Source organism: Coturnix japonica, chromosome 36 (assembly GCF_054131305.1).
Source record: "Coturnix japonica strain WE chromosome 36, WE-NBRP24, whole genome shotgun sequence".
In the NCBI taxonomy this organism is placed as follows: domain Eukaryota; kingdom Metazoa; phylum Chordata; class Aves; order Galliformes; family Phasianidae; genus Coturnix; species Coturnix japonica.
The window spans coordinates 6,001,906-6,020,801 of NC_140698.1; positions in this window are offsets into that span (position 1 = coordinate 6,001,906).

An 18,896-nucleotide genomic window follows, 5' to 3' on the forward strand; every position below is an offset into this window, starting at 1 on the left:
GGAGCATCTCTGCAATCCTTGGTTGCTGGAGGGCACGTGGTGAGTGCATGGACAGGGTGGCACAAACGCGTGCGTGTGCTGAGGAGTTGGGTTGCACACAGGTGCACACAAAGGGGTGTTTGTGGAAGGTGTAGGCACGTAGGTGTTCCCAGGGATGGTTTGCACACGTCTGTGAATGCAAAGGAGGGCACACGATGCAGAGTGTGCATGGGGGTGTGCAAAGCAGGCAGGGTGGTGAATGGGTGTGCGTGTGCACATGGATAGGGGAAGGTTGGGGTTACAGGTTGACCTGTGCTGAGGTGAGTGGGGACTCACGGTGTTGCTCAGTGGTAGATTGGTTCACACTGAGTGCTAACAGGAAACTCGCACACCCTTTTTGTTTCAGCTGTGCCAGCGCTGTGATCCCTTGCTGCAGGGATGGGGTGTTGGAAGGATGGTGTGCGTGCCGAGCTCCCATCTCTTGCAGGAATCAAGTGTAGAGCAAAAGGGATGTTTGGGCCAGGTGACTGTAAGAAGGCTGGCTGCTTTGGATGGTGGTAGCTGATGGAAACAGGTGCTCTGGGGACTGTTCAGCTTTTAACAGAAGACAGGGGTCCTGCAGCAAGAACGACTAGGTTCTCAAATGGCTTCAGACGTGCACACCGACTACATCCCCGCAGACATTTACCGGTAGGTGGCTCTTGCAGAAGAAGATTCAAGCAGCAGAACCTTTTGCTCAGCTACAGCACACAAATGCTACAAAAGCAGGAACAACCTGCAAGCTCTGGGTCTGTTTGTCTTGCACAGGCATGCACTAACTGCGTTTGATGGTACCCCCCATCCTTGATTTCCTTCCCTGCTTCTTGTCTGATGACGCTGCTGAGCCAGGAACAAGCTGCCCAGTGTGGCAGAGCATGGTGCAGAGCTGTGCTGGGACCTCCTCCCCTTCATCTGCTGCAGATCAGTGCCCCACACGTGCCATTGGGATGCTCTGGCACGGGATGTGCCTCCAACCCAAAGCTCCTTCCCACCTCCCAAGGAAAAACAAAGCAACCCAAGCATCTCCAGCAAAGCTGCCCAGCAGACAGCAGGGAATGCAAACAGCTTCTGGCTGCTCCCCTACACTCCCGTCCTAAGTAAGAGACCCTATGAGGACTGGCTGGGAAATCAGGGCATGACACACGTGAGTGTGCACAGGATTGTGCAAAGCAGTGGGGTTCCACGAGTTTGTGTGTGTGTGTATCTCTGCTGTTATGAAAGCATGGGAAGACTGCCTTACTGAGTCCCAGATAATTACTTATCCTCAAATGATTTTTCCTGGCCAAAGTTAGAGCCTCTCACAGGTAATCGAGATCAACAGGCTGTTGTTGCACAATCAACAGACACAATCTAGATGATCAGCTGAGGAAAATAAAGCATCATGCGAAGGGTACTAGATAAGTGAGCAGCTTGAGATCTGCGCATTTATGTGATGCTCATGGTCTTAGACAATATTTGCCTAGAGAGGTCACATTGAATGAAAGCAAACTCTAAGATGAATGAAAATATGCACAGGAGAAGAAGCCTCTGAGGCTTCTCAAGTGTTATGACCAGAAGACATAAACTCTGTTAAAGCAAACGTTTCTCTCTATTTTTTGTGTTATTCCAGGCAGGCCTTGATTACCGCCTGAACACATGCTGTGGAAGCCCAGCTTATGCAGCACCAGAGCTAATCCAGGGCAAAGTGTCTATTGGCTCAGAGGGATGTAGAGCGGTGTTTGTTTTCCCCTCTTTCCCTTCCCTCTCCACAGAGCATTTAAAGGCAGTGGAGCTCAGGTAGGCTCTCTTGGTTTCCCTTCTGAATTCTGCTAGGTTGCATCGCTTGGTAGCTCTCAGAAGCTGTCAGTGGCCACAGACTAGAAAAGTGCAATTGGTCTCAGTTCACACAGCTGGCTGGTTTGTCTCTGGCTAATCCTGAACTGCCTCAAGCGACTGCTTTGGGGCTCTACAGAACAGCAACTTCAGAGATCTCTTTCTATTACTAAGTGTTTGAAAGAGCAATTTGCTCTGTTAATTATCCATCATTTCTGTGCAGTCTGTTTTGTCAGACTTGTCTTTAGCTTCCAAGTTGTATGTGAAGAATTGTTTCCGTTGTAATGCACAATGAACTAAAAATTGAGAGATGAAAATGTGAAGAGTTTTTCCAGCTTTGATTTCATGTCTGGAATTTTGGAACCCACTACTTGCAGTTGTTAATCTGTCCAAACTGGTCTGGTTTGGGATGCCCTCGTACTTCTTGAATCGCTGTTAAAGGCGGAGCAATTCCTACAAGTGCCATGGCCCCACTGTTGTTCTAATTCTTGTTTCTTTGTTTTCCACACGCTGCTTTTCAAGCCTCCTTTTTCTTTACAGTCAAAGTGAGAACTGCACTGTGTCTGAACCTTGTTGTGCCTCTACATAAAGAGAACCGAACAGCAGCAAAGCCAGACAGGTGACTGTGCTGACAGCTCTCGTAGCCAGTAACACGTAACTGTGCTAAATCCCTTGTGACGGCTTTGATTTCATTTTTGCCAGTGAAATCCTTGTAAAAGGAACTGCAGCAGTGTGATGAGCTAAGGTGAAGATGCTGGTTTTAGTAGTGCTCTAAGCTGAGTGAAAGGGCAATTGAATGAGGGTTATATGCTTTCTCTGGGACGATAAGGTTTTATTTCCTGAGGGAAAGAGCCAGCTTTTCATGGGCTATATGTGGGCTTTGGCAAGGGCAGACAATCCAGTCTGTCAGGAAGCCATTTGAGGTGCTTCAGGTTTGTAAGCTTGTCTTTTTGTTTTTCAGGCGGATATTTGGAGCATGGGTGTACTGCTGTATGCTCTGCTGTGTGGGTTTTTCCTTTGGATGATGACAATATGATGGCACTCTACAGGAGGATACCAGTGGGTATCAGTGGTGCTAGAATACACTGAGAAGGGAAATAGCTGAGCTTGACAAGAGGCCTTGCTTTTCGGATGGCAGAACATGCTGAGCTGTGGGTAGAAAGGCCACAGCACAGTCTGCTGAATATTGTCCCTGTTTTTGCTGCTTTGTCTACCAGTATTTTGTGGATTTGGTTCTACGCTTGGTTGGCCTATGTGGCACTGTAGCCTAATTCTGTACCATGATAGCATACAGAATTTAAGGAGAAGTATTTTCCTGCCAATGGGCTGGATTTTTTTGTATCTGGTTCTTCAACTGGCTGCTCCCTATACTATCTGTAGTAAAAATATAGACACATCATTTGATTTCCCTGAAATGAATGTTCCTAAATGCCAGCTCTTCTCATGTCTACAAAGATCAAAGTTCTGCATTTGCTATTAGAATTTCCTCTTCCAGAATCAGGAGGTAATGTAGGACCCCACAGATTGCCTTCAGAATCCAACAGTTAGTTCTGTTTCCTTTCGGAGTGCATAACAACCTGAGCACATGAATTGAATGGCGTGGCTTGTTAGTCTGGTACAAACTCTGCTGTACACTGAAACCTGGTCCATTTGTAAGCAGGACTTTGTCCATCTCTGCAGGACAGCAGAAAACCCTTTGTGCTAATCATGATGCCAAGAAGCAGAATGCGGCAAATGGCAGATGATCCAACTGCTTCAGGTGTTCATTTCCTTAAAACTGTGAATAGTTTTGGACTGAGAGTTTGTAAGCAGAACAGAGCTCTTAAAGCTGTCAGAGATTATTTCTGCACTGTTCAATTCTATCTGCCTAACATACACCGGATCTCAGAACTGCATTGCTTGAACTGGTGGAACTTGTTGAAGTGAACTGGGATGAGCAAGTTTTAGAACTTAGTCAGAATGCAGTAAAAAATGGATAATCTCATGAGTATTAAGGTACAGGCTTGCTATTTCTGCACTGAATTTGTTTTTATTTTACATGGCTGTGATCTGAAAGTTGCTTGAAACGCAGGCACCTAGGCACTGTTGTGTAACTGAATTTCACACGATAGGTCCTGAAATATCCTGGAATCAAAAACTCTGACTTGTTTTAAGTCTGCTGCTTGAGTCTAATCAGGGTCATAGTGTCTGTGTGCAGTGTTTCTTTCCCTGTAATGCTCCACATCATTTCATTTTGGGAATATTGAAGGAAATGGACTATGTGCCATAACTGTTGTTAGAACAAAGTATGTCTGGTGTGATCTTATGCATAGGTTCTGTAACTGCTCTTCACAGCTCAGGTGTTTGACCTTCCTTTTGGTGAAGTGATGAAATACTGCTGGTTTCTATTTGTGCTTCTAGGCACCTTGAAGCTCTTAGGAATAGAACAATTGTCTCCAGTTCTTTTCAATGATATCAGTAACAGCTCGAGTGTTGCTGCCCACTAGGTAGACCCAAAGAAGCAGATTACAGTGAAACAACACACGAGCTGGACCTGAATGAGGATCACTTTCAAGACAGTGGCTATGCTGCTTCAAGCCTACTTGCTTCTTCCTGCCGCCACTCTATTACCAAGTATCAACAACCTTTCATGATTCAACTTGCAAATGTTTGAAACTAACCCTTGTGTTTCTATGCCTTCCTAGGTGATTCGAGCCCTTGTCAACCCCAAAGATCCAAACCAAGCAGTGTCTTTCCATCAATGGAGAGTTCTTATTAAGCATGAATCGCTGCAATTCGGATGACAGCCTTCCACATGGTAACAGTGATGGACACAAGGGGCTCATCCACGTTCATGCTCTCATATCTCCTGGCTCTGCTGAAGCTCCTGACCTGAGCCTGCCAGACACAGCAGTCACCTGCCTGGATTGTGACCCAGCGCCTTTGCAGTGCTGCCCATCCCAAGCACAGCCCGAGTGTCCCAGCAGCAGCACCACCATGCAGGAGCAGGGCAGCATCAGTGAGGTGAAGCTGAGCATCTTAGATGGGGACTTAGAGTCAGGCTGCCAGTCCCAGGCACCGGGCAGCAGCACCAGCTCTGAGCCACTCTCATCTTGACAAGAGGAGTCCCATCTTCACCCTTGACCTCTCAAGCCCTCCTGTCTTTTATTGAATAAAGTCACTCTCATGCTCAGTCATCGCCTCGACTGCATTCTGAGTCTTCAATCACAGGGATTGGGATGAATGCAACAAACAGCAAGGCAGCTCAGCTTGCAATGCTATGGCTGTGGGGTTCGTGCAGGCAGAGCTCTGGGTTCCCATTTTGCCTGGCTTTGGGATGTCTGCAGCAAGATCTCTACCATTTTGTATGGGAGCAAATAATCTCTAGCATCCAGGTTGCTGCTCATGATATATACCAGTCTTCCTGGCTGTCACTTTGTGATACTTTTCAAAGCCTTTTGATACTCTTTGATGCCTTGGCTGCTCCCTAACACCTCTGTCCTCCTGCCATGTTGACTCACGTCTCCCACTTTTAAGCTGGCTTTGCAGATCATCTCCAGCCCTGTCATCATCACGCTGCAGCAGGAGGTGCTCACCTGGCCCAATGTCTGGCAGTACTGCTTGTTCTGCAGACGAGCAGCTGCCTCCTCATCTCTTCAGCTACAGTAGTTTTTCTCAGGGCAGTTAGATGCAGTCATGCTCCTCTGGATTTGGTGTGTTAAATCCATGCTGCATGGCAGCAGTCAGTGCAATACAAAGGTGTTCTGTGTGCCATAGCATTTCTCCAGGGGCTGCCAAAGGTAGAAGCACAACACAGCACCATCCTTCTGACAGTAATGTCTGTGAGTGTTAGACATGTGAGCACTGCATCATCCCCAGCGTGTCAGTGCTTTTCCACACCAACCTGACTCTCACACTCTGCACTGAATGTAACTCTGCTCTTGTGGAGACAAATGCTTTCTGTCACATCCTCCATCCCTGCAACCATTTGCCAGTAGGCAGCTCTTGCAGAAGAATCAAGCAGCAGAACCTTGTGCTCACCCTACAGCATGCAAATGCTATGAAAGCAGAAATAACCTGGCATGCTCTGGGTCTGCAAGGCTGCACAGATGGGAGAGGTAGATCGTGTTTTTGCAGTGGAAGTTTCCAGTATTTTCAGTACATAGTGTAGGCCCTAACTGAATGTATAACCCTCTTGTAAAACAGCTGTATAAGTAGTTTTTCCACCAAGAAAGTTGCTGAACAGAATTAAGTTCAGACTGGGGGCATTCTGACATGGGGAGAATTGAGACAAGCACAAGCTAAATACAGGGTGGGTAGAGCCCAGCACAGGACATAATGAATGTACTGACTTTTGGAAACATTGCCCTTCTCTGTCCGCAGAAAAGTACAAGGCAGACCTAAAAACAAGAGGTTGGTAATTGACCTTCTATGGAAATGAATCCTAGCCACAGTCTCGAGGAGTCTGTGAGCCTGAGATGCTCAACCAATGAGAGCCATGAGAGCATCACCTGCAGTGGGTTTAGGGCACAGAACAGAATTGATTTCACTGACTGGTGTGCAGTTTCTCCCTTGCCAATAGGGGATGTGCGCGCAGTATTGCAATAATGAATAAGCACTGCTGCTATCGCTGCCATCTTTGCCTAACTAGAAATCTTTGACTTTGAGAGTTTCTCACACAAGGGGAGAGGGTAAGAAAGTAAAGAGGCACAGAAAACTAAGGGAAACTGCTCTTCTTTATCTTATCTATAAAAATTGATACGATGCTGTTGTGCATTTTTTTTAATTTTATTTTTAATTTTTTGCTAATGTCAGTTAGATTGTTTTAAAATATCCACACACCAAAATCTGACTACCAAGCAAATGTAATGAAAATGAAATGAAGGTGAGTTAGTGGAAAGCACAAGGCCATATTATATTAGGCTCCAGCAAATTTACAGGCAGTCACTGCACGAAGAGGTAGATCTGAGTTGCACATTATATGATTCCCACAAAGATTACGGAAATCTGAAGCTTTCAATATATTTTTTTAATTCTTTTTTCATTTCATTTTTAAACACCTGACCCAGACCCCAACCCTCACAGGAGCTGTAAAGATAACAGCATTAACCAGCAATGTAACTCTAATCCTAACCCTTACCCTGATTCTAAAATCGTCCCTAACTCCAAATGCAACAACAAAAATGATGCTAGAAGTTTGTAGCAAAAGGAACCTTAACCCTGATCATAATCCAAAAAAAAAATCATTATGGTAACAATAATCTTTACCTTAAGAGTAATATTAATCAGAGCCCAGATGATGCCTGCATCCAATCAGAAGCATGCTTTGCATTATTTAAGAGTTGTATTTTTTCCAATGAACTCTCTCTATTATCACGTTTATAAAGTAACAGAGTCTGTTCTTTTTCTCCTGACACTGTGCCTTACTCCTGACATCCCCTGGAAATGACCCAGATAGGGCACCATCAAAGTAATGCTAATAGTAATGTCAATCCTAAGGGTATCTCTAGCCTCAGTGTTAATGGGACGCTAACAACAATCCCAACAGCCTTAAACATTCTGGTGGTGTGAAAGAGGTGCTGCCTTGCACATGCTGGGCAGTCCCATTGCCTGTTAAATGCAGGCGGCAGCGTAGAAACATGATGCCCGTGGTCAGAATGCCCTGTGGCAGATCCTGGCACCGGAGAACTGACCGGAGAACCATGAGAGAACTGACAACAAATCACGCGACATCAGAACCGACCCAGTGGTTATTTACAAGCCTTGGGAGACCCAGACAGGATCTCAGAGTGGTGAATGTAGGTACAGAAGTTGTTACTACTCTGTTTTCTTCTAAAAGAAGTGTTTTTTTTTCATCTCAGAAGTTTGGGGGGGGGGGGGGGGGGGGGGGGGGGGGCGGGAAAGGGATATCAATTTAATTACTCATTAATTTATTGACAGACATTCACGTTTGCTACGTTTGGAGAAGTTTTTATTTGTTTGCTGTGGTTTGATTTTTTTTTTTTCTTTTTTTTTTCCCCCTTCCCTCCTCTTCCATCTTTGTGTTCTTCCCCTAAAATCAAAAGAACGGATCCCCAGGGTCTGTCCCGCAGACGTTCTTTCCGTGGTCTCTGCTGCCACCTGCTGGCCAATAAGCGGAACTGCCACTGTTGGGCGTTTGGTGCCGCAGGAAGCACAACGCAGATCTGAGTTCTGACCAGTCTACGCAGCAAATCCGCCAATCTTTATTGCGATAAGCCCTCCAGACAAGAGCATAAAGTCTTTGCCTGAGGGCAGGGTTAGTAGTAATGGATGTCAGTTTTGAAATTTCCAGTCCATTCACCATAGCACTTTCTGCCTCCATGTCCCATAACCAGAGCAGCTATGCTGGCATGCTCTCTTGGTTTCTGTCTAAACCACTGTACTATATCCATCAGTTCAGCTGCTGTATTATGGGCAGCAGGGTTTGGGGGGTGGACACTGGTCAGGGCACTCCCACCAGCCTATCCTGCATTTTTTTTTTTTTTTTTTTTTCATTTTTGGGTTACAATCAGTCAGATCTCAAATAGATCTAGGCCAAATGGAACCTCAAAATCTGACCTTTTAGTGCCTTCATTTACAGAGTCCATTTTATACAGATTCCCTTGTACAGGGCCCCCATGGTCCTCCAGACAGTTGTTACTGATCTTCCATAGGAGAATGATTGAATTAGGTTTTTTCCCATCAAAACTGCCACCTGTCTTTCCAATTTTTCAACACTATCATTCAATAGCTGATTTGCATCAGCCTGAGCCTCTTCAGTTATGTTCAGACAGTTCAAGGCCATTAAAAGTGGCCATGCCACCATGAACACAGCTAACTGTCATTCTCAAGTTGTAAGTATGTCTTTGCTAAGACCATGGAAATACTCAGTCAGGTGGGCCAGGGACTCATGGACCCTCCCTCCGTCCCACACAGGGCCCCATTTTTCAGTGACAGAAGCAGTGCTGCATTTTGAGGATCCTAGGAATCCCAGGACATGCCCTGACAAAAGGTCATTCAAAGGGGTAGTCTTTCCCCATCCAAACAACTCCATGATATTCACAGAATCACAGAATTGTAGGGGTTGGAAGGGACCTCCAGAGACCACTGAGTCCAGTCCCCTGCCAAAGCAGGTTCCCTACACCACGTTGCACAGCTCAGCATCCAGGCAGGTCTTGAATATCTCCAGAGAAGGAGATTCCACAACCACCCTAGGCAGCCTGTTCCAGTGCTCTGTCACTCTCACCATAAAGAAGTTATTGCACACATTAGTGCAGAATTTCCTATGGTGCAGTTTCTGTCTGTTTCCCCTTGTCCCTCCTCCACACACTGCTGAAAAGAGTCTGGCCTCACCTCTCTGCCCCCCACACCTCAAATATTTATAGACCTGGATCAGGTCCCCTCTCAGCCTTCTTTTCTCAAGGCTAAACAGACCCAGTTCCCTAAGTCTCTCCTCATAGGGGAGATGCTCCAGGCCCTTCACCATCTTTGTGGTCCTCCACTGGACTCTTTCCAAGAGATCCCTGTCTTTTTTGTACTGGGGAGCCCAGAACTGGACACAATATTCCAGATGAGGCCTCACCAGGGCAGAGTAGAGGGGGAGGATCACCTCCTTCGACCTGCTGGACACGCTCTTTTTAATGCACCCCAGGATGCCATTGGCTTTTTTGGCTACAAGGGCACACTGCTGGCTCATGGTCAATCTGTCGTCCACCAGGACGCCCAGATCCCTCTCAGCAGAGCTCCTCTCCAGCAGCTCTTCCCCCAGCCTGTACTGGTGCATGCAATTATTTCTACCCAGGTGCAAGACTCTACACTTGCTTTTGTTAAACCTCATCCGGTGTCTTACTGCCCAGCTCTCCAGCCTGTCCAGGTCTCGCTGAATGGCAGCACAGCCTTCAGGTGTGTCAGCCAATCCTCCCAACTTCGTGTCATCAGCAAACTTGCTGAGGGTGGTCACTATCCCCTCATCAAGGTCGTTGATGAAGATGTTGAACAAGACCGGACCCAGCACAGACCCATGGGGGACGCCGCTAGTTACAGCCCTGCAGCCAGACACTGCACCGCCAACGACAACCCTCTGCACTCTGCCAGTCAGCCAGTTCTCGACCCACTTCACTGTCCAATCACCTATCCCATACTTCCTCAGCTTTGGTATAAGTATGTCATGGGAGACTGTATCAGTTATAGAGGTTATAGAGTTCAATTCCTGTAGTCAATTTGGCGGCCCAGGTGGGACCAGCTCTGTTCGCTGCAGGACCAGCTGAGAGGGAGACACTTTTGGCGCACCCTGAGATTTCTCTGAAGGACTCCCTTCCTCACCTGATCACTGCAGGGACAGACAAGGACCACCCATAGGTGGACCAGGTATGTGTATGGTAAGTGGAGCCCATATGTCTTGAGGAGACATCCTACACAGTTTACAGCCATACGTGCTGCTCCCAGGGAGGTGAGCTCATGGCTTTGGTTGCCAGCTGGGTAGGAAGACTCCTTGGGTGAGTTCCTATGAAAGGGAACTGTATGTCATATGAATGGAAACAAGAACAAATACTCTCTCCCAGGTAGTTGACAATAGGAGGGACCTAGGTTGGTCTCTCCTACGGGTATGGGATATAGTGGATAGCCTGTCAAATGGTAGCCTGGGTTCTCCAAGTTGTAATCACGGGGTTTATAGGTTGTATGTTCAATATTATCATCTGCTTTAAGTGTTTGGTACCGTGTGTCAAGCCGACTCTGGGAAAAACATTAACGTTTGCAACTGGTCGACCAGAGTATGAGTGTTATTAAGATTCCAGCTAGAAAACGTTGTCAGCATTGTGTAGTATGAATAAACCATGGTTTTTGATCTAAATGTCAGAGTGAGTGTGGTGTGAGTGAGACACAGAACAGCTGCAGGGTGAGTGCCGAGTCCCGATCCATGTTTCCTTCCTCCTGTGAGGGAAATGGCCAGACACGGACAAAGTGAAAGACTGTGTTGTCTGTCCACTCATATGTACTTTCTGCTTGTATGTAAGAAGACGGGAGTTTGTACTCTGTAGATTAGTAAGATTGTCCTGAGGAGAGGTGTACATTCCACCCGACCAATGAATGTCAACCCATTTATGTAATACTATGTACTGCTTGCGAGGAAGTGTGTGAGGGAGGTGGTTCAATCAGTGCTGGTTCTGTGGCACAGTGTTTATAACTGAAGAATACAGACTGTATTAAGGGAGTTTATGTGAACTGAAGAACTGTACGTTTTGACAAACTGTTTTGATGGTATAAGAAAGTGTAATTGTTAATGATATATGGAAGTGTACTTGAGGGAATGTGGAAGTGTATCTGAGCATACAAACAGAGGAAGCATTTACAGAAGAAAAAAGGTTAAAGTGAGTTTACCTGCACTGACATGAGAGCAACACCCTGAACCTCTGCCCTGTGAGCTGAGCAGAGCAGAGCAGAGACACAGTCCTCATGTATCAGGTAGTGTTATTCTGCTTACCAAATGAATGAGTTCACTACAGAAGAGGCAAATCTTCCCCTCTGCTCCATTTGTGGCATACTCTGGAGTTCAAGACATTGCAAAGCTATGGCACATCTACTTTCTTTCAATGATGACGCCTTAGTATGCTCTGGGCTGTCATTTCAATTGCATCTAAAGAAGTCTAGGGTCATGCCAGCTGACAGGAAGCTGGCAAATGTTGTCTCATTGTAAGGAAGAGCAAGAAAGATGACATGGGCAATTATGGACCTGTCAGTCCAGAGCCTGGTAAAATTATGGAGAAAATGATGGTGGGAGTTATGGAAAAACAGCTGAAGGACAATTCTGTCATTGGTTGCAGCCAACACAAGTTTGTGAGGCGAAGGTCCTGTTTAATTTAAGCTCATTCTGTGACACAGTTATCCGTTTAGTTGACCAAGGGAAGCCAGTTGATGTAATCCTTGAGGATTTCAGTGGAGATTTTGATACTGTTTCTCACAACAACCTTCTGGACAGAATGTTCTGCATATGGCTAGACAGAAACACAATGTGGTGGGTGAGCAGTTGGCCAGTAGGTCAGTCCCAAAGGATTATAGTCAGTTTTTTCCATCAGGCTGGTAGATGGTCACTGTCGGGGTCCCCAGGGTTCCATTTTGGGGCCACTTTCCTTTCATGTTTATGCAGATGACTTGAATGCAGGACTAGAAGACGTTCTGAGCAAGTTTGCTGATGAGACCAGATGAGGAGGTGCTGTTGCCTCCACTGAGGGTGGAGAGGACTTGCAGAGAGATGTGGACAAGTCAGAGAAGTGGGTACCAGTTGGTACTAAGCACCAAGTGCATAACGTATAACAAGAACAAGTGCCTGATTGTGCACCGCAGAACATAAAGGACTTCAAACTCTGGGAGAATGTGCAAACGAGGGCACTGGAACTGAGAGATCTGAAGTTCAGAGTTTCACAGGGATTGACTGCTTGTTCAGACTGGGCCCTTCTCACATCCCTTCTCACATCCTGCAATGAAACATAGGTCTCATATGGGACATGAACCTCACAGCGTCCTTGCACCACATGTAGAGCCTGGGATCTTCTGTCCCCATGTCTTTCATTTAACATCATACGGACCTCCAACCCATTGCCCCAGGAAATGCCAGGAGCCAACATGAGAGACAGGATCTCTCTACCACTGGTCTTGCAATCAGGGCTTGACCTGTCTGTTTCGTAAGGCAAAGGAGAGGTTTCTTAGCATGCCAGTGCCTTTGCCTGCCTGTAGTCATGGCTTCCAGTTATCTTCTCTAACAAGTCCCTTGGGAAGCTTACTTGGTAATGGCCCTCAGCGGGCCCATTAATACTCCAAGAAACTTCACTGTTACTTCCGACTTTGTCTTGTTGAGCACTTTGTGCAAACTTCTCTCTGCACTAGAGGCTGATGAACTCAGCATCAAATGCACCCTGGGGCCCATTATAACCTAAAGAATCTCCTGTGCCTTATGCCATCTTGTTATCTTCTTCAGGTTATCAGAACTTGTTCAGCAAAAAGGAGGGATATCTGGAGAGAGCTTAAAGAATCCAGTATAAATTTATTGTCTATTTATTTATAGTTGGGTTTAAAGAAGACATTAAAGCAGCACTGTGCAACTGATACCAATCCAGGATGTCCCAATGAGTTCTGTACTGTTACTGTGTTGACAAAGGTCCTTCTCAACCTCCCCACCCAATTTCTGCTCACAATGGACCTATGGGACTTGCATCACTTTTCTTCACATCACTCTTCTCCTCTGCATTCATCCGCTCAGTGTTAAAACTGCTTTGCACCAACTCCCACTGGCTTTCCTCAGAGAACCAGCTACACATGGAAAAGGAAAGATTTCTCTTTTTTATCTGGCCAGCAAATGGAAAGAAAGGTGATGCAATTGAATGAACAGTAAAACACAGTGATCAACTGCATGCCATGTTCAAGCGGCATCTATTGAAGTTTGTCTTTCATATGGAATATTTTTAAAAGAAATGATTTATTCTGAGGTAGGATAGGATAGATTGAATCACAGTGAAGTAGTTGACAACAGAGGCCATCAGACTCTGAGAGATGGAGCAAATTCCAGTAATCTTCCTGGGATAGATCAGCCAGGTAGTTGAGAGGTATCAACTTAAAACTGATCAGGACTTGTGAGTATTTCACACATTGAGATGGGTTAACACATTCTCATTGATTTATATCTTTGTCTCCAACTCTGTTTTTCACTTTTACTGACATTAATGAACATCTTTCAGACTTCGTGCCTTAATAAAAAAGAGACAGTGATTGAGAAAAAGAAAAAGTATAAGAAGAAAAAGAAAAAGAATAGATAGGAAGGGATAGATCAAATCACAGTGAAGGAGTTGACAACACATTCCATCAGACTTTGGGGAGATGGAACAAATTCCAGTAATCCCCCTGAAAGTCAGAAATCAGACAGATAATTGGGAGGTATCTGACTGAACAAAGAGCAAGGGATGGAGAAATCTGGAGGGCAGTGGGAGTAGTGTGTGCCCAAATGGCCTGCTGAAAACATGCCCTTAACCATGGCCATTTCTTTAGGAGAGCTGAAAAAACTTGGAGGATGAGGCACATCAAATAGGCAGCAGGGAAGAGTAGTGCTGGGCACCAGGCTACAGTCACAGGGCATTGGCACTGGCACCGCTGTCTGTGTCTCTGAACCTGAAGGCATTTGTGTCCAGCGAACACAGTTCTGGAAAACATTGTAGTTTCAGTAAAAGAAAAAAAAAGACATCAAATCACCTCAAAGATTCATATTTACAACTTAAAATGGAACAAGACTCATGAGAATTTTTCATGTTGAGAAGGGTTAACACATTTTCATTGATTTCCATCTTTGTCTTCAATTATTTGTTTCAGTTTTATTGACATTTATGATCAACTATTAAGCTTACAGCCTCAAAATAAATAAATAAATTAAAAGAGATACATTTGCATCTTGCACATGGCCTGATGCCCCTTTCACCTTCACAGTTTCCACAAGTCCTTCCATGCCGGAGAGTATGAGATCAAGCAGAGCACCTCTCCTCTTTGGTTCCTCCACTGCTTGGTCAAGAAGCTGCCATCTGTGCTCTCCATGGATCTGCTGGATGCCACATGCCCTGCTGTGCTGTCCCTGCCACAGATAATGGAGTGACAAAGGCCACCAAATGGGACAAGGGACAGACAACATCAGATTCCCATCTGTCTGCAGAGGGCACCTTCCATTTACTCTCCCTGATCAGGAAGACAGGAAAAGACACTGATGGTCTCCTCTGTTTGCCATTTCCATTAGCTCTGACCTGTCTGCTCTTCCATCCCCAGGCAGAGCTCAGTGCACTCTCACAGAGGGCAGTCGCCCTTCTTTGTCTCCTCGCCCATCCATCCTAAAGACTCGGTATCCCCCTTGTGCTACATTGCAGTTGTGGAAACCATTAAACTGTGTCCCCATGGTCCAAACAGGAGCTCAGGCCTGCAGCTCTACCAAGATTTCTAGCTTCTTGTGTGTTGGTGTTTGCATTAGTGCAAAAGCACAGAAGTAAATATCCTAATTGAAAAGCATCACTGGACATTGCCTGACTGGATAGCTCATCTATAGAATCAGTGTGCAGAAGGTGGCACACAAACATTAGACCGATCGTGGGTCTTGGAGGTGACGTAGCAGCACGGACACACCATGGGCATGGCTTTCCTGAAGGCCCTGTGCTGCTCTTGTAGCTGTGAGTGAATTCACCGGACAGCCGGTGCTATCCCCTCTCTGGCCCTCAGCTGATGCCCAGGAAGGAGGTGTCTATCTCAGGGATTTCCCACACGGTTTACAAGCACTTGCAAACATCAGGAGCAGCCCAGGCACCTTGGGCATCACCCAGTGTCTGTGTGTGAGCTGCTGCCTCCCAGCTGAAGGACCGAGGACTCAGAGCAGGAGCTCACATGCAGGCAACTCCTTGTGCACTTCTGAACTGAACCAGAGAAATCCCAGCTCCTGTGGTTCTGTGGGGAGCCGAATCCCATTTCAGCTCCAGGATTTCTGTCAAGGGATGAGACTCCTGCGCTGCCTCAGCTGGATCACTGCCCTGCACAGGGAAAGTCCAAACCTCGCCTTCCTTGTCTGGTTGCCCTTATTGTTTCATCAAACGATCTCTGGGAGCACTCCCCATATGTCTCCAATCAGTCACTGACCACTGGACATGTGGTGGTTAATTGAGGGGATTTCAAAGCACAGTCATGATGCTGTTGTTTTTCAGGAGCTGTTGGCCATGAGGACCCAGGGACATGTCAGGGGAAATGAGTGGGAAGGATAAAAATGACATAATCTGCTGCTTGCTTGTCCAGGTTCCTGGGACACAGGGAGCTCATAAAAGTGGGCAGAGCTGCAGAGAGACAGCTGTGCCCAGGAGCAGATCTCGTGCACAGCACAGCCTGCAGGTGACAGAAGGAGAGGAGAGAAATTGGAGAGAGCTTGCAGGATGTGTGTGGTGTGAGCGGGCTGTGAGCTCACTGCAGGAGCATTGCTCACAGACCATGACAGGGTAAGTCTCACAGCTGACCATGAGCTGCTTTTAATTAAGGGGTAACTATAACTGGGACATCCCATAGGAGATCTGACTGCAGGCACTGCATGTTTCTTTACTGTGGAAAAAGCTTTCTGCTCCAGCTGAGACGGGTGCCCAGGGCTGTCCTGCAGAGCAGGGTCCCTGCTGTGCCCCAGGGGCTGTGTGCCGGGTATGGGACTCTGCCGCCTGCCAGGCTCAGCACTCAGCCTGCCCGGGGAGCTGCCCAGGGCGCTGCGGGGAGACATGTGGGATAAGGAGCCCCCGGCAGGGTTTGTGCTGCCACAGCTGCTGCCTGGGGCAGGGGATCACAGCTCCACTGCACAACTGAATGTTTCTGAGGGCACTTTGCAAGAGGAGAGCCAAGGCAGGGGGTTTCCATTTCCTGTTCTGAGGCAAAGAGGTTTGGAGTCAGAAATCTAAAAGGGGCAATAAGAGTTCTGAGAATTTTTCATCAATCAATTGCTTGTTTTGTGAACACTCACACATGATGTGCTTTCAGTCTCCCCTTTCTCGAAGGATGGAATTATCTTCATTTTCTGTAGGCATGAATAATTCACTTATCCTACAAACAGGCAGCATTTTCTAACTGAAACTGAATGCCACAGAAGCTCGGGTAGGGGGCTCTAAGAGCACTTGGGGTAAAGATGTGAGACATGAAACAGATGAAAAAATCCAGGGAGAAGGGATAAGAAAATAAGAGGAAGGTTAGAGCTCCATATGCTGCTTCTGCTTAAGGAATGCTGATCTACATGAAATTAAATGCAAGTAATGGTGCTAAATGTACACTGTTGTAGGAGAATTAAAACATTTCATAGTATAGCAGGAGTAGTGCCTCTGAGAATGGTCTGGACTTGTCATTATCTTCTGCACTCTGAGCAGGACTCCAAGCCCAACAGCAGCAGATGCCCAACAGCAGCTCCATCAGTGAGTTCCTCCTGCTGCCGTTGGCAGACACGCGGCAGCTGCAGCTCCTGCACTTCTGGCTCTTCCTGGGCATCTACCTGGCTGCCCTCCTGGGCAACGGCCTCATCAGCACAGCCGTAGCCTGCGACCGCCGCCTGCACACCCCCATGTACTTCTTCCTCCTCAACCTGGCCCTCCTCGACCTGGGCAGCATCTCCACCACTCTCCCCAAAGCCATGCCCAACGCCCTCTGGGACAACAGGGCCATCTCCTACACAGGATGTGCTGCACAGCTCTTTTTCTTTTCCTTCTTCCTCTCAGCAGAGTATTCCCTTCTCACCATCATGTCCTATGACCGCTATGTTGCCATCTGCAAGCCCCTGCACTACGGGACCTTGATGGACAGCAGAGCTTGTGCCACCATGGCAGCAGCTGCCTGGGGCACTGGGGTTCTCTATTCCCTGCTGCACACTGCCAGTACGTTTTCACTGCCTCTCTGCCAAGGCAATGTTGTCAACCAGTTTTTCTGTGAAATTCCCCAGATCCTCAAGCTCTCCTGCTCAGAATAAAATCTCAGGGAAGTTGTGTTTCTCATTTTTACTATCAGTTTAGACGTAGGCTGCTATGTTTTCATAGTTGTGTCCTATGTGCAGATCTTCGTGGCTGTGCTGAGGATGCCCTCTGAGCAGGGACGGCACAAACCCTTCTCCACGTGCCTCCCTCACCTGGCCGTGGTCTCCCTGTTTCTCAGCACTGGTGCTTTTGCCTACCTGAAGCCCCCCTCCATTCCCTCCCCACTCCTGGATCTGACAGTGGCACTTCTGTACTCAGTGGTTCCTCCAACACTGAACCCTATTATCTACAGCATGAGGAACAGGGAGATCAAGCACGCTCTCAGGAAGGTGTTGCAATACTCACTATTCCCGCTTCAATAAAGTGCACATCTTCATCGCATGATTCCCAGTGATGGTTCTTCATCTTTTATGCATCTTTGATTGATTGATTATGTGAGATATAGCAACGTGCAAAAAAATGTTATTGAACTTATAAATAAAAATTTGTTTCACTTCTTTCACACCTACTATCCATTTTCTCACTCCAAGAGCTCATGTAAACATGGAACCAGATTCCCCGAATAGGTTAAGAGATAAATAAATAGCATTCAAAATACGCTTTTCCTTAGCTCTTCTCTTATCCAACTTTGTCTGGATTTGGGGAAGGTACAGCCACAGATAGAAGCACAACTAGTTCTTTTCATTCCTCCTCTCTTTACACTGATACAGTGCACAGAGGATTCGAGTCCTCTCATTTCTACAGGCCTGAAGGTCTTGTGTGTCTCACAGCAGTCCCGTCGTCTCTACAGCAGCACTCAGTGGTTTGCTTAATTTTCTTATCTCAATACTTGGAACAGCTACAGGACCTGTAGCATAAGTGACCGCAGAGCTCCTTATGAGGGGTGGAGTGACAGTGGGATCTGTCCAGAGCTTGGAGCAACTGCAGGATGTGTAGCAAAAACTTGGAGCTATTGCAGGGACTGTGCCAGGAGTTGCAGAGGCTGCAGCAGTGTCAGCAGATCCAGCTCTCTTCCCCTTGAAGATGCTGAATAGTGTTGAACACAGCTCAGTAGGTGTGGGCCAGGCCCTGGCACACTGCAGTCATTTGGGCCTTTTTAGGATTACCAGTGCCACAGCAGACCTGTCTCCAATATTCTACCAGTTTCTCAGGATCCTGCAGTTGCTCGGAGATGAAGTTCCAAAGCCCTGGGGGTGCCCACCACTCCAGGCAGCTGCCCAGACTGTCCCACACCCCCTGCCATGCAGAGCCTTCTCACCTTGGGGCAGATCTCTCACTGATATTCCTGAATAATTGTTTAACCTCAATCCTAGAATCATAGAATCACCAAGGCTGGAAAAGGCCTGAAAGATCATCCAATCCAACCGTTCACCTATTACCAATAGCTCCCACTTAACCATGTCCCTCAACACAATATCCAGTCTCTCCTTGAATACCCCTGGTCTCCCAGAGACGACAGTGTAAAATGTGTAATTCCTAATCATACCAACAATATTACTTCCAAAACCCAAAGATGTCCAAAGAGCTGAATGTGCACAAAACTTCACTTTGCCAATTTTATCGTGGTACAAACCAAGGTCAAAC